Below are 16,467 nucleotides of genomic sequence, written 5' to 3'. Positions count from 1 at the left end.
TCTCTCTTCCCCTCCCCAGCTCCTGGCCTCTCTCTCTCTCTCTCAAAAATAAATAAACATTAAAAAATTTTAAAAAAATAGTTTAAAGTACACTATAATTTTTGGGGGTGCCTGGGTGGCTCAGTTGGTTAAGCATCCGACTTCAGCTCAGGTCATGATCTCATGGTTCGTGGGTTTGAGCCGCGCATTGTGATCTGTGCTGAAAGCTCAGAGCCTGGACCCTGCTTCGGGTTCTGTGTCTCCCTTTCTCTCTGCTCCTCCCCTGCTGGTGTGCCCTCTCTCTCTCTCTCTCTCAAAAATAAATTTAAAATTTTTTTAAAAAAATTTAAGTACACTGTAATTTTCAAAGCATTTTTTAAAAGACTATTTTTTAAAGCAGTTTTAGGTTCATAACAACATTGGGTGGAAAGTGTAGAGGTCTTATATAACCCGTCCCCACACATGCACAACCTGCCCCATCAGAGTAGTACATTCATTATCATGGATGAACCAACATTGACACATCATTATCATCAAAGTCTATGGTTTACATTAGGGTTCACTCTTGTTGCATATTCTGTGGACTTGGACAAATGTATAATAACATGTTTTCACCATTACAGTATCCTACAAAACAGTTTCATTGCCCTGAAATCCTTTGAGCGCTGCCTATTCATCCCTCCCTTCCTCCCAACCCCTGGAAACCACTGATCTTTTTACTATCTCCATAGTTTTGCCTTTTTCAGATTGTCATATGGCTGGAATCATATGGCTTCTTTTACTTAGTGACATGCATTAAAGTCCCCTCCCCCCAATCTTTTCATGGTTTAATAGGTCATTTGTTTTTAGAATTAAATAATTTTCTATTGAGGGGTGCCTGGGTGGCTCAGTTGGTCGAGCGTCCGACTCTTGATTTTGGCTCAGGTCATGATCCCAGAGTCATTGGATCAAGTCCCACATCGGGCTTTGTGCTGAGCATGGAGCCTGCTTAAGTTTCTCTCTCTTTCCCTCTCTCTCTCTCTCTCTCTCTCTCTCTCTCTCTCTCTCTCTCTTTCTCCCCCTCTGCCCCTCTCCCCTGCTCACACACTCTCTTTATCTAAAATAAAAATTAATTAATTTTTATTGTCTGTATGTACTACAGTTTGTCCATTCACCAACTGAAAAACATCCTGGCTGCTTCCAAGTTTTGGCAGTTATGAACAAAGCTGTTATAAATTCCATGTTCAGATTTGTGTGTGTGAACAATACATTTTAACCTTCATAGTCTGAATATAGAACAAGTGTTCTAAGTCAAATCCTAACCAGTCAAATATAACTGGTAGAGTTTATCCTTTGAATATCCTTTGAAATAACAGACAATATGTTACTATGTTAGGAATGAAAAATTCTAAATTGATTTCAACTCATGTTTTGAGGAATGAACTCTCTGTTTTGTCATTTCCTCCCATCTTGTCTCTGCTTCACCCCTTCCCAACCTGGAACACAGTTAGCATGAAAGAGTGAATCAATGGATGGTGTAGCCAGGACTTTTGTGTTTGTTTCTGTTTGACTATTTGAGGCTCTGACGCTTAATGAGCAATGTGACTTGCAGCAAGTTATTCAACATCTTTGGGCCTCTTCTGCCTCATCTGTAAAGCAGGGGTTTTTAATAGTGCCTACCTCATGGATGAAATGAGTTTATGTCTATAAACTCTTAGAATAATTACCTGGCACATAAGTGTTTGTCAAATAAAATGAAATATATGTACGTGGATCTCTTGTATGAATGATGGTCTCCCAGGCTTGTATACAATTCTGAATTGTGCTGTTGAGTCAAACTGTCAGGTCTGCAATTTGTTTTTATCCTACTTACAAGCCAACAAGTTAACCTTTACTGTTTTACAGCTGCTGAAAGAAGACATGGAATATCTGAGGAAGAGGGGGAAAAAACTTTTATAAAAGTTTATTTATTTATTTTGAGAGAGAAAAGAGAGAGAGAAAGAGAGAGAGAGAGTAGGGTCGGGCAGAGAGAGAGAGAGAGAGAGAGAGAGAATCCCAGGCAGGTCTTGAACTCATGAACTGTAAGATCATGACCTGAGCTGAAACCAAGAGTTGATGCTCAACAGACTGAGCCACCTAGGCAAAAAATTTTTTTTACCCACAGCACAGCATAAACAGCATGAATTGTTTACATTAACTCCTCTTGCCCCAAGTCTCACAGGTGTGATACTAAGAGCCCCAGATAGATGCCACATGTGCAGTGGGTTTGTGTTCATTGGGGGTAACACTGAGCTTGGGGAGCCCATTGCTTTTCTAGCAAGCAACAAGCTAAGCCAGCTTCTCTTTCCCAGAGGGAGAGGTTACTTCATTCCTCAAGACTGCTTGATGTAGGCGGTCCTGGCTGGCTCAGTCAGTAGGGCCTGCTACTCTTGATCTCAGGGTTTTAAGTTCAAGCCCCAAGTTGGGAGTAGACATAAGTTTTTTAAAAAGGGCAAGAAACCTGGGTAGCTCAGTTGGTTAAATGTCCAACTCTTGGTTTCAGCTCCGGTCATGATCTCACAGTTGTGAGATCAAACCCCACATCAGGCACCGGGCTGGGTGTGGAGACTTCTTGGGGTTCTTTTTCTCCCCCTCTCTCTCTCTCTGCCCTTCCCCTGTTCTCTTTCTCAAAATAAATAAATAAACTTTAAAAAAAAAGGACTGGAGTGCCGATTTCTTCTCAGGTCATGATCTCCTGGTTCATGAGTTCGAGCCCCAAATTGGGCTCTGTGCTGACAGCTTGGAGCCTGGAGCCTGCTTTGGAGTCTGTGTCTCCCTCTCTCCTCCCCTCCCCTCTCTGAAAAATAAGTAAACATTTAAAAAAATTAAAAAGAAAAAAAGATTGCTTGCTGTAAACACCACCATGAGAAATGGCTTGCGTAAAGTGATATGGTAGAAGGCCTCTACAATGGCCCATAATGATTCTTACCTTCTGGTATTCACTCCTTGGTGTAATCACCTCCAGTTGAGTGTGGGCTAGAGTTACTGACTCACTTCTAACTAATTTAATACAGCACAAATGACAGGATATTGCTTCTGACATGAGGTTATAAAAACACTGTAGCTTCTGTCTTGGGCACCCTCTCATGTTCTCTCTCACTCACTGCGAGGGTAGACAGCATGTTGTGAGCTGCCTTATGGAGAGACCTACATGGCAAGGAAAGGATGTCTTTGGCCACAGTGAGAACCTGAGGCCTACCAACAACTCTGTTGAATGAGCTTGGAAGAAGAATCTCCCTTATTCAAGACTGGGGATGACTGCACCCTGGCCAACACCTTGATCTGGAACCAGGGGCACCTAGCTAAGCTATGCCCAGATTCCTAATCAAAAGAAACTGTCAAAAAAAAAAAAAAAGTTTGTTTTTTAAGTCTCTACATTTTGGAGTAATCGGTTATGTAGTAATAGATATGTAATATAAGCTGTATAAGCTGTTAGGGCCTTACATTCTTGGCATACTGTCTAAGACATGAAGGAGTATGAGACACCCACAGATAACCATTCCCAAACAACAGGGTAAAGCTACAAACCAGAAGCAGACAATGCCATCTTTCTAGAAGAGGGCTGACATGTTAAGTGTCCAGTGTGTAGGGAGAGGCAGACACTGAAACTGGAAAGTAGAATTTGGAAGGAAGCCCTTAGCTGGAACTAGCCTTACCAATCTCAGAGCCAGTTTTTGAAGAATTTTGCTTGCTTGAGGACATAGTGCAGGATAGAAAAAAAGTTTTCTGCTTTGTGCATGCAGTGGGAAGCAAGGTATTCAGTGTCAAATACTGAAATGCCTACTCTGCATTCAGTGAACCAAATTATCTAGTTGTATATTACTCTCTGTACTCATTTGCCTTCTGTTCATCTGAGCCCCTTGTAAACTTTGTTTAAATATTTTCCTGGTCTTATCTGTGCTTAAGGGAATTAGCAAAGGCTTGAGCCACAGTATTAAAGGGGTAACAGTGCCCCCTGGAGGCCAGAGTGGCAATGCCCAGAGACCACCGGAGGTAGAAGCCAGGATAGGCAAGGGTAATGACAAAGTTCTTTATAAATGTTAAGAAAATATTTGATTAAATTAAAAATCTCTTTGATTCAAAGCTTGTAAGAAGTTAGTATGAAACATTTATAACTAGATGTGGTGATGGATGTTAACTAGATTAGCGTGGTGATCATTTCACAGTACGTACAAATATTGAATCATTATGTTGTAAACGTGAAACTAATATAATGTTATAAAAACCCATTCATTCAAAATTTTAAAAAGAAATAAATTGGTATGGAAGATTTCTTTACGTTTATAAAGAGATTTTGTTTTCAAAGAGAGTTAACTTTATACTCTACATAATGGGGGGCCAGCAGTACTGTTATTAAGAACATGGACTTCGGCATAGACAGGACTTCCTTTTGTTAATTGTGTGTCCTTGACCAAGCTGATAAATCTGAGCCTATTTCTTTTTTCTTTTTTAAGTTTATTTATTTATTTTGAGAGAGAGAGAGTGGGGAGGGGCAGAGAAAGAGAGAGACATAATCCCAAGCAGGCTTCATGCTGTCAACACAGAGCCTGATACAGGATTCAAACCCACGAACATCGAGATCATGACCTGAGCTGAGATCAAGAGTTGGATGCTTACTCACTTAACCCACTGAGCCACCCAGGATCTCCTGGGCCTATTTCTTCATCTGTAAAACAAAGATAATATCTCATTGGATTATAGTGATAATTAAATGAGTTCATGTGTGTAATATCCTTAGCACTTGGTAAGCACTTAGTTTTTGAAAGCTGCTATCACTACCATTACTACTACTACTTCTACTAAGACTACCATTGTATGAATAAGATAAGAGTGTTAAGTACTACTTAATATACTATTCCCCATGCTGGTAATGGAATTTTCAGATAAAGAGAATTTACAGAAGGGGTGCCTGGGTGGACCCTGCATTGGGCTCTGTGCTGACAGCACAGCACAGAGCCTGCTTGGGATTCTCGCTCTCCCTCTCTGCTGCTCCCCATGCTCATGCTCACTCTCAAAATAAGTAAATAAATTTTTAAAAAATTTATTAAAAAAAAGGAATTTACAGAAGACATAAATTAGAATAGAGGAAAGGAAGAATCAATGGGCACTAAAACCTAAGAATATATGTAAACATATGGGAAAAAAAATACAATCTTTTTTTATAATCTCTATCCAATTTCTATCCAATTTAGAGGGCGTTGTTACAAATATCTAATTAACATCACCAGTCTATTGGATAAGTGGTCAAAGGAGATGAAAAAGAGGTTTAACAAGTATGTTATCTAACAACCTACTTCTTGGTTAAGAAATGCAAAGTAAAACAACTTCAGCTCTTATATACCTTTTAAAGTCTCAAATATAAATGAAATATAAAAAGTATGGGTATTAGATGGGGCGCCTGGGTGGCTCAGTTGGTAAGCATCTGACTCTTGGTTTTGGCTCACGTCATGATCTCATGGTTTGTGAGTTTGAGCCTTGAGTCGGGCTCAGAGCTACTGGTGTGGAACCGGTTTGGGATTCTCTCTGCCCCTCCCCTGCTCTCCCTCTCTCTCTCTCTCAAAATAAATAAATAAACTTTAAAAAATGCTTTTAAAAAAAGTATGGGTATTTGAGAAGGCATTGACCATGGAACACAACACATCTGACTTCGCCTCCTACCAGGTGTGAGTGCAGATGTTAATCTCTCTGTACCTCAGTTTCCTTTATCTGTCCATATGAGACAGCAATAGCATATTATAGATTCATTGTGAGTATTAGATGAAAAGACATGGGAAGCCCAGAGCATAATATGGCTCTTACCAACAGTCTCATCATCCTCGTCATCATTATCTTCATCATTATTACTTCATTTGCTGATATTATTATAGGCAGAATTGGAAAGGAGTCTAGCCCTTCAGGAGATTACTCAGAGCAATGTGTAATAAGAGCCATAAAGTTCCATATACTCTTTAAATCTGTTTTTCCATTTGTGGGAAGAAATTTAAAGAGAAAAAATTACCTGTTTAGAGATGTTTATAGCAAGGCTAATTATGATCCTCAAAGCTTGGGAACAACCTAATGCCCAGAAATGGGGAAGAGTTAAGTAAACAAAGTACAATAATACAAGATACTAAGTACAAAAGGAATATACAAAAATCATAATTTTACTATGTATTAAGAACCATTTCAAAAATATAATGGAAAAATGACACATAATAATCACAACTCTAAAATACCTACAAATTGGGGCACCTGGGTGGTTCAGTCAGTTAAGCGTCCGACTTCAACTCAGGTCATGATCTCACAGTTCGTGAGCTCCAGTCCCGTGTCGGGCTCTATGCTGACAGCTCAGAGCCTGGAGCCTGCTTTGGATTCTGTGTCTCCCTCTCAAGATCTCTACCCCTTCCCCACTCATGCTCTGTCTTTCTCTCATTCTCTCTCTCAAAAATGAATAACATTGAAAAAAAATACCTAGAAATAAAATTAATAAAAAATATTCAAAACCCATTAAAATTATGTTTTACTGAAGGACATATCGTTTTTTGCAAATGGAGAGTCATATATGGATAAGAAACCTCAGTATTTCTTAAGAGTCAATTCTCTCCATATTGATCTATAAATTAAATGTAATTTTTATCCAAATCCCAATGGAGTCTTTTTAATTTAAAAATTGATTCTCTAGTTTCTCTGGAAGAGTAAATGTTTGAAAATAGCTAAGAAGGTTTTGAAAAACAACTGTAACAAAATAAAAATTGGCTTATAAGACACTAAAAGAACTATAAAACTATATAGTAAATAGGGTAGTATGGTCATTTCTTTACTTCTCTTTCCTTTTTTTTTTTCTCTTTCTTTCTTTCTTTCTTTCTTTCTTTCTTTCTTTCTTTCTTTCTTTCTTTCTTTCTTTCTTTCTTTCTTTTTGATATCTTATTGTTAAGTAATCTCTACATGCAACATGGGGTTTGAACTCACAACCCCCAAGATCAAGAGTTGCATGCTCAACTGCCTGAGCCAGCCAGGTATTCCTCAGGGTGGCATTTCAAATCAGTGGGGGAAGACTAGATAATTCAACATAAACAGCAGAAGGATAATTGGCTTAATTACCCATAAACCATGGGTGATTTAAAAATCTAAATGTAAAAAAACAAAACAATAAAACTATTTGTAAAAAATATATATAGAAAAATGTCTTTACAAACTTTGGGTAGGAAAGAACTTCCTTAGTCTGACACAAAAACCTGGAAGCCATGATGGATTGATGAGATTGTATGATGATTAAACACTTGTAAAGAGTGATGCCTTTCCTTACGGTCATCCTTCTCTCCTTGGAATCCCCAGGGGAGCAATAGCATGGGGTGAGAGATGGGAGTTGGGAGGCAAGTGGAGGGAGTCCAGGAAGTCCACTCAGGAGTCTTTTACTATGCTTTGCTTTGATCCTGAGCATTGCTCCTTGCTCAGATAAGCACAGTATTTCTAATTTGAAATGGATTTAAATGAAATGAAAACTCTCTTGTATCTTCTGCCAAACACCAACATAACTTTCAAATAGCAAAATAGCAAAAGTGACTATAAAGTTATGAGTGACGCACAGAAAACATTCACAACCTGGGCGACAAGGGGTTATTATTCATCAAATATCAAGTGTTCTTTTAAAATAAGAAAAAGAAAATAAAAAATAAAACTGACCAAGAAAGTGAATAGGCAATTCAGTGAGAAAGGAATACAAGCTGTCAATAAACAAATAAGCCATGCTTTCAACCTCACTGCTAATTAGAGAAATGCAAATAAAGCAAGATGGTTTTTTTACCTAGCAGCAGCAGCATATGGAGGCATGGATAGGTGGTGTGAGCAGTCAGCAGAAAGGAGGGTTCAAAATATTTATGAAACATATCATCATGCTAATTCTAAAATATGTCATTGGCAAAATATTCTTCCCTATGGAGACAGGCCACTCACACTGCCTGTGTGTCAGCAGGCCCGTATCAGAACAGCAAAAATGTAGAAGAGTGATAGCATCCCATGTTAGTATATGCCCACACACTGTTGGTAGAAGCATACAGCTGTTTTGGATGGCAAATTGGAAGGACTTAATCAATATTTTATTTTATTTATTTTATTTTAAATATATGAAATTTATTGTCAAATTGGTTTCCATACAACACCCAGTGCTCATCCCAAAAGATGCCCTCTTGAATACCCATCAACCACCCTCCCCTTTCTCCCACCCCCCATCAGCCCTCAGTTTGTTCTCAGTTTTTAAGAGTCTCTTATGCTTTGGCTCTCTCCCACTCTAACCTCTCTCTTTTTTTTTTTTTCCTTCCCCTCCCCCATGGGTTCCTGTTAAGTTTCTCAGGATCAATATTTTAAATGTGTATTTCCTTTGACCCAATAATTCCACTTTTTGAATCTAGAGTACTGAAATATCCCTAATATGTCTAAAGATATAAGTACAAAAAATTCACATAAACTTTGTAAAGGGGACAATTTGGGACACAACCTAAGTACTAATCACTAGGGGGGTGGTAAATAAATTATGGTACATAGCAGAATTCTCCAGAATGGTTGGCAGACTGGACTAGATAACTCCTCAGATCTCTTACAATTTTCCAATTTTATGACCTTTAGGTTTTTGAGGACAGTTCCAAAAGAGGGGCTTCAAAAATAATTAAACCAATGACATCATTAACAGAATAATCATGCACTCCCTTAAGATAATCATTTAGAAGAGGAAATTAGTATTTTAAAATGTCTGACTGTGATATAATTGTATAGTTAGAGGAGTTGTAAAGATAGTACAGAGTTCCCACATACCCTTTATCCAGTTTTTCCTAATGTCAACATTTTACATAACAATGGTATTGTTGTCAATAATGTTCATGCACTCACAACCTGTTGAATCAACAAAGCCAAAAGAACTAGTGATCTAATTCTATTTACTGCAAGTAATAAGACTCTGCTCCATTGGCAACAGAGGCTAATTATAGCAAAGAAACCAAAGTCATCCTTCTCAGAGAGACTGACATTGAGGTGAAGAAAACATGTAGTTTGGTCACTGCTGCTTCTGTGCATCCTCAGAGTGGAACCAAACTTGGCTTTTATTAATGCTACCTCCAGTTCAACTATTTTTAATTTTCTAATTTCTGAAGTGAAAAAGGCTGAGGTTAGCAAACTGAAGCATTATCTTAATTGCTTTTAAAAACATCTGAGAAACTGCTATTTTCAGATTCTGTTAATTTAATAACAGTAGGCAAATCACAGTGAGTAAGCAGGTCAAGAACCTGAGAAGACTGAATGATAAAATTAAAACCTTAAGCACAAGCACTCTTATTTAACAGCTTGGATTATGCGTGCCAAGTGTGGTGAGTGTTGATGGTTCACCAACTGTTTTGTATGCCAGACACTTCAAAGAACATTCCAGAGAGATGGTCTGACTTACTGGAAGTTTGAAGGCTCAAACCCCATATTTTATCCTGCTTTATAAAAATGGTTTTTATTATGAAATATTAGGCATTTTACAGGATTAACTAATCCAGTTTCTACAACAGGTCAATAATAGAAATTTTAAAAAAGGAAAAAAAGAAAAAGAAAAAAAAGAACAAAGCAGTGCCGTGGATGAAGAGACTTAAAAGATTTAACAACCAAATGCATTGTGCAGATCTTATTTAGATTCTGATTTGAACAAACCAACTATAAACAGACATTTTTTGAGACATCAGAGAAATTTTCTAATGGAATTGGCATTAGATGTTAGCAATAAATTGTTAATTTTGTGAATATGGCTTTGTGGTATGTAAGAAAATGTTCATATTTTGGAGGTGCTTCCTTAATATATGAAGGGACAAAATTATATATTTAGAATCTGCTTTTAAATAGTTCAGCAAAGGGGGGCACCTGGGTGTCTCAGTTGGTTAAGTGTCCGACTCTTGATTTCAGCTCAGGTCATGATCTCACGGTTCATGAGTTTGAGCCCCACGTGCGGCTCTGTGCTGACAGCACAGAGCCTGCCTGGGATTCTCTCTCTCCCTTTCTCTCTGCCCCTCCACCCCTACTCGCACACACTCTCATTTTTCTCTCAAAATAAACAAACAAACAAATAAACTTAAAAAAAAAAAGTTCAGCAAAGGAAGAAAAAAAGTAACAGATGAAGTGAATGTCAGCAAACTTAACAATCATTAAGTAATTCCCAAGGTAATGGGATGGGAATTAATTGTATTTATTTATTTATTTATTTATTTTGAGAGAGAAAGAGAGAGAGCGTATGCACAAGTGGGGTAGGGGCAGAGAGAAAATTCCAAGCAGGCTCCGCACTGTCAGTGCAGAGTCCAGTGCGGGACTCGAACTCACAAATTGTGAGATCATGACCTGAGCAGAAATCAAGAGCCAGATGCTTAATAGATGGAGCCACCCAGGCACCCCTGTACTTTTTTAAATGAAAGTTTAAAATTTTCAAATCAAAAGTTCTCACAAGATACCCACAAAATTTAAATTGAGGGTGGAGTTACAGTTATAACTCTAGACCTTCCAGACCTGTGAAAAGTCTATGATGGTCATCACAAACTGCACAAATGATCTTTTACAAACGAAGTTAAAGTCTGTTTCATTTGCCATTGGGGTTTTAGCAAACTCTCTGACAAGAATGAAACACCCTTTGAGCTCCCCAAAAACCCCCATTTGCTAAAGTTGCTGTGAATGGGATCCCTCCTTCCTCTCTTGATCTCCTGTAGTCATTTCTACCTTCTGGCTAGAGTTACATTTAAAATCATAAATCTAGTCACCTCATTCTCTGCTTAAAACCCTTCAATGGATTCCAGTTTCTGGAATAAAATCAAAAACTCTAACGTGGCTCATACAGCCTTATGTGAGCTAGCCTGTGTCTCTCCTAAGATCTCTGGGCTACTCACTGATCCCTCCTCACTGGCTTCTTTCAGCTCTTCACTACCAAGTTCTGTTCTGCCCCACGACCTTCCCAGACCCAGTCACCCCTCTTGGAACATCCTCCCCCAACACATCTTCACAGGACACACCCCCATCATTTTCTCTCTTCTAGAAACAGTTCTTTTCTCCTTTAGCATTTTTCACAATTTATTTGGTTTTATTTATTTCATGTCTGTTTTCCCACTCTTCATGTGTATTCTGTTTATCATAATACAGCCAACAATATTCAATTTTTAGTGAATCAGTTAACAAACATTTCTTCCCAAGCTTCTAGTCCCAGAACTACAGGAATATGGAAATTTAGTTTTGAAATATTAGCGAGAGGGAATTTGGTGAATATTATCCAAAAAAATTGGCTTAAACTTCGGAGGAATTATGGTTGAGGGACTGGGGGAGGGGGTGGGGTAAGGTGGGAATGGTGGTGGGCATTAGAAAGGAGAAATATCAGAGTGTAGCAAGTATCAGAGTGTAGCAAATGATGATCAGGCTGCAGAGCAGCCTTACAAAAGGGAAATGTCAAGGTCACTGTGATTTTTGATGGGTTTGGATTCATAAACTTCCATTTCCCTGTGATGCTTTTTCTGTTCAGTCAGGGCCCTGATTTCCATCCCAGTTCTCTGCGATGAAACGCTAACAAGGGTGGGATTAGAGGTGGGATGAAGACAACTGACCAGGGTCTCACTCCTATGCCAGGGAGCGAAAGTTGGTGGAATACACACAAACATGTACAGATCCACAATCACAAGATTTTAGCAAATTTCTTTAAAAATTGAGAGCTCAAGGGGGTACCTGGGTGGCTCAGTTAAGCATCTTGATTTTGATTTTGACTCTTGATTTCGGCTGAGGTCATGACCTCATGATTTGTGAGTTCCAGCCCCATATCAGGCTCTGTGCTGACATTGAGGAGCCTGCTTGGGATTCTCTCTCTCTCCCTCTCTCTGTGCCCCTCCCCCACTCATGCTCACTCTCTCTCTCAAAATAAATAAGTAAAAACAAAATTTTTAAACAAAAATTGAGAGTTCAAGCATACAAAATTTGAATAAGACAGTTAACAAATTTGAGCCAGTGGACTTCTATGTGACTGTACAGCATATGATTATTTAAAAAATGTTAACACTATTTAGTGCTGATAATGTGTCAGGCACAATTGCAAGGGGTTTACAGCTATTGGCTCATTTAAAAAGTACATATTCTTTCTCAGGTTCTATGGAAAAGTTGTAAAAGTGATCAAGTACTGATCACAAAGCAAGCCTCAACAAATAATGAAAATTCAAGATCTTTACATCTAATCATATGTAGTAAAACCACAGAAACATGTAAGACAGCAGGTTCCCTGACAAGGGTAAGGAGAGGCAGAGAGGGAGAGAAGGGGATGGGTGAAGCAGGGAAATATTAGCTCTAATGTTTTATTTGAGACGAAGAAAGGAAAGAAGGAAGGAGGGAAAGAAGAAATGATTGAAGGAAGAGGAAGGGAAATTTCTCTTAAGTGGTCCAAAAATAATCTGCATATGTAATACAGAGAGACAAGGATACGCAAGTGTGGCAAAATATTGACATCTGATAAACGGTGAAAGGTGTGTGGGAACACCTTGTAGTATTTTTTCTATTTTTCTAAAAGTCTGAAATTAAGTTATAATTTCAAAGATTTTATAACAATTATAGTAATGTCAATTTATGGGTAAAGGAGTATCACATTATCTTTTTTTAAGTTTATTTATTCATTTTGAGAGTGAGAGAGAGAGCGAGAGAGCAAGTGGGGAGGGGCAGAGAGAGAAAGAGAATCCTAAGCAGGCTCCGCACTGTCAGCACAGAGCCCTACATGGGGCTCAAGCCCACGAAACCACGAGATCATGACCTGAGCCAAAACCAAGAGTTGGACATTTAACCAACTGAGCCACCCAGGCATCCCCATGGAAAGACATTTTGATTAAATGTGATAGATGTTAGAAAATATTAGGCAGAGGGATGAAGTGGTAAATTGTACTTTTATAGAATCACTCCACTTTGGTTATTCTATGGAGAATAGAAACTAGTGGGGTGCCTGGGTGGCTCAGTTGCTTGGGCGTCTGACTTCGGCTCAGGTCATGATCTCATGGTTCATAGGTTCAGGCCCCACATCAGGCTCTCTGCTACCAGCACAGAGCCTGCTTGGGATCCTGTCACCCTCTCTCTCTCTCTCTCTCAAAATAAATAAATAAACTTGAAAAAAAATAGAAAATAGAGAACTAAATAAAAGCAGGAAAACCAATTAGGAGGCTATTGCAGTATTCCAGATAACAAATAATAATAATGGTAATGTGGTGAGAGCATTTGGGATTTTTTTGTTTTTGTTTTTGTTTTTTAGAGAGAGAGTGAGTGGGGAGGGACAGAGAGAGGGAGAGACAGAATCCCAAGAAGACTGTGCACTGTCAGCGCAGAGCCTGACTCAGGGCTTGAACTCACGAACCGTGAGTGACCTGAGCTGAAATCAAGAGTTGGAGGCGTAACCGACTGAGCCACCCAGGTCCCCCACATTATCTTTTTTACCTTTTAAGTATTTAATAATTAAAAGAGAAAAAGAAAACAATTAAAATCAAGCATAGCAAATTGTCTGTAAGAGGAACCCCTGATGTCAGAAGAGACAAGTCTGTCGTTCCCCCACAGAACACTGCCTTTGAGTGACCTGAAATAAGGAGTTGTCAGGGGGCTCTGCGAGCAGAAGGGGCTGAGGGCTTGGTCCCCACTCTCCTCTGCAGCTGCTGGCCCTATGCAGGGAACGACCTGCCTGACTCTTCAGCCCTGGCTCCACATCCTGTTTATCTACATCTGGCAGTTTTTTTCTATGACAGGATAAATAGATTAATAAACATTAAGACACACCTAAACTTGTTGACCCATCATTCAATTTCTGTGCATGTATGCCAATGATGTTGTTACTATTTATAGGATGCTCACTGTAAACAAAGCACGGCCCTGGATATAGTAGAAAAGTATAAAAATAAATACAAGATGTAGCCAAATGCTCACTCCAAACCCACAACGTGACAGAGAAAGGAAAGGCATGGGTGCCTACATGTGCCAGAGGTTATACCTTCATTTTTGCTGCGTCATTTAATTTCCATACCAATTCCGTGAAATAGATTTTATTATTCCTATTTTATGCATAAGAAAGTTGAGAGAAGTCATTAAATAGCCCAAATTACACAAGCACTAAGTAACAAAGTTTAGGCCTGTCCGATTCCAAAGTCCATGCTCTTTCCACATCACCATGTTTATAAAAGTCACAGAAACATACATACTGTAAAATTTCACTTACTCAACAGTCTTGGGGATGAGTCATGCTGGACGGATGAGTAAGTAAAAGGCCATTCTCTAGGCAACACTGTTCAAAGCCTTCTAAGGTTAGAGCAGAGAACACTGTAGAAGCCTCTGGGGAAGAGGATTTTCTTCCTTGCATTTCTTTTCTGTCTTGGGCTTCTGGCATTTGAAGCCCAGGACACCTGGTGTCTGACATGTAGCTCCTGCAGAAGATGCCCGAAAATTCTTTTTTCCTTTTTGCTCTCTCAAAGTACAAATGAGACAGACTGGCAATTCAGAAATAATTTTAGTACGTACAACAGGAGAACAAAACAATAAATATTTACAGAAAATACAACTAGTGTAAAAACAGTTGAATTTCCAAAGCACAGTTTTCTGATACAGATTGGGTTGGGCACCCACTCAGTCCTGAAAATTACAACACTGTCCCTTGGTCCCAAAGGGTGGTGTGGCTCTACAGGTCTGTTTCTCATCTCCTTTCTCAGCGTTTTGCTATCTCCTGGTCAGGCACCTTTCAGTATTTATCTTGTCCTTAGTCCTAGAAATGGGTCTAATAATTCATTCTATTCCTTCCATATATAACCACCCTGAATTTTAAGTTCCTCACCTTTATAATAAAAGGTAATACAAATAAGTATCTGAGATCAAATAGAGAGATCATGTAGGTATGCGGTACATAATGAACACTCCTAAGTTATTTTTCTTCTCTTCCCCATCTCTGCACATGTGCATCATCATCATCATCCTGACAATAATAGCTGATGGTTGAGCATTTACTATGTCACAGGCACTGTTCTAAGCATTTTTCATGTCAATTAGTTTAATCCTCACCACAATCTTATGAGGTAGCTACAATGACCGCTTCATTTTAATGAAAACACTTTCATTGAAAAGCTGGGACTCAGTCTAACCAGTTGAGTTCCAGAACTAGTGCTTCTAACTACCGCACTACACCACACACACAAGGGACTCCTGTGTTGAAAGTTAGCCATATGGACCTTCAGATCCCTCCCCTCACTTTGCCTACAAGTTGACGCCAGAGCAAGAAGAAATAGAATACAGGGAACATAAAAAAGAGCCTACAAGTGTATCCACTCATATATAGTGATATAATTTACGATTAAAGGTGCAGCAACTTTATAATAAATATATAAATATAATGTTTGAATTCTTAGACCAGGCATTTAGGACTTCCAAAATCAACTTAAAAAACATGTGTAAAGGTAGATTCATTTGGGGAGAAACATTACCAAGCATAAGTAACTTTGGAAAGGAAGGAATTTCATGTAGGAGGAAGTTGTGGTGTTTTTTTTAAGTTTTTATTTATTTATTTTGAGAGAGACAGAGAAAGAGTGAGTGGAGGAGGGGCAGAGAGAAAAGGAGAGAGAATCCCAAGCAGGCTCTGCCCTGTCAGCCCAGAGCCCAACACAGGGTTTGAATTCACAAACCATGAGATCATGACCCTACCCGAAATCAAGAGTCAGGCGTCCAACCGACTGAGTCATCCAGGCACGCCAGGCGGAAGTTTTCTTCTTGTTGTTTATTTTAATGTCAGTTAAACTACATTAAAACAATTGCTTATCAGTAAATAGTGAATATTTTCCCGTATCATTAGGATAGTGATTAAGAATAAGGGTTAAGAGCAGACATGGGTTGAATTCCAACAATACTTCACTAGCTGTTTGAGCTGTTTTCTCTTCTATGAATGGGAGTGATACCTATCACCTAGGGATATTGTGAGACTTAAGACAATACAATTAAGGTGACTGGTACAGTGCCAGATTTGTAACAAGTACTCAATAAGGTAGTTTTCTTTTTATAACATCACTATAATGGCTAATGAGTATTCCATCTGATGGCTGTGCCAGGGTCCATTTAACCAGTCCCACACTGTTAAAAATCTGGAACATCTTCAATACTATTAATAAACAACAGCAAAACTTTCCCATACATTTCTGGTTATTTCTTTAGGGTTAAATCTTACAAGTGATTTAGTCAATCAAAGAATATCCACATTGTAAACTTGTGACACACATTATCATATTATCAACCAGTATATAGTTTTACCAAGTTATTCAGAAATAATTTTAGTTCAGGGGCTCCTGGGTGGCTCAGTCGGTTGAGCGACCGACTTCAGCTCAGGGCACGATCTCGCGGTCCGTGAGTTCGAGCCCCGCGTCGGGCTCTGGGCTGATGGCTCAGAGCCTGGAGCCTGCTTCCGATTCTGTGTCTCCCTCTCTCTCTGCCCCTCCCTCGTTAATG

This window comes from Panthera tigris, chromosome F2, assembly GCF_018350195.1.
Source record: "Panthera tigris isolate Pti1 chromosome F2, P.tigris_Pti1_mat1.1, whole genome shotgun sequence".
NCBI classification, from domain to species: Eukaryota; Metazoa; Chordata; class Mammalia; order Carnivora; family Felidae; genus Panthera; species Panthera tigris.
The sequence above is the reverse complement of the archived record's forward strand: the minus strand, read 5'-3'. Positions refer to the sequence as shown.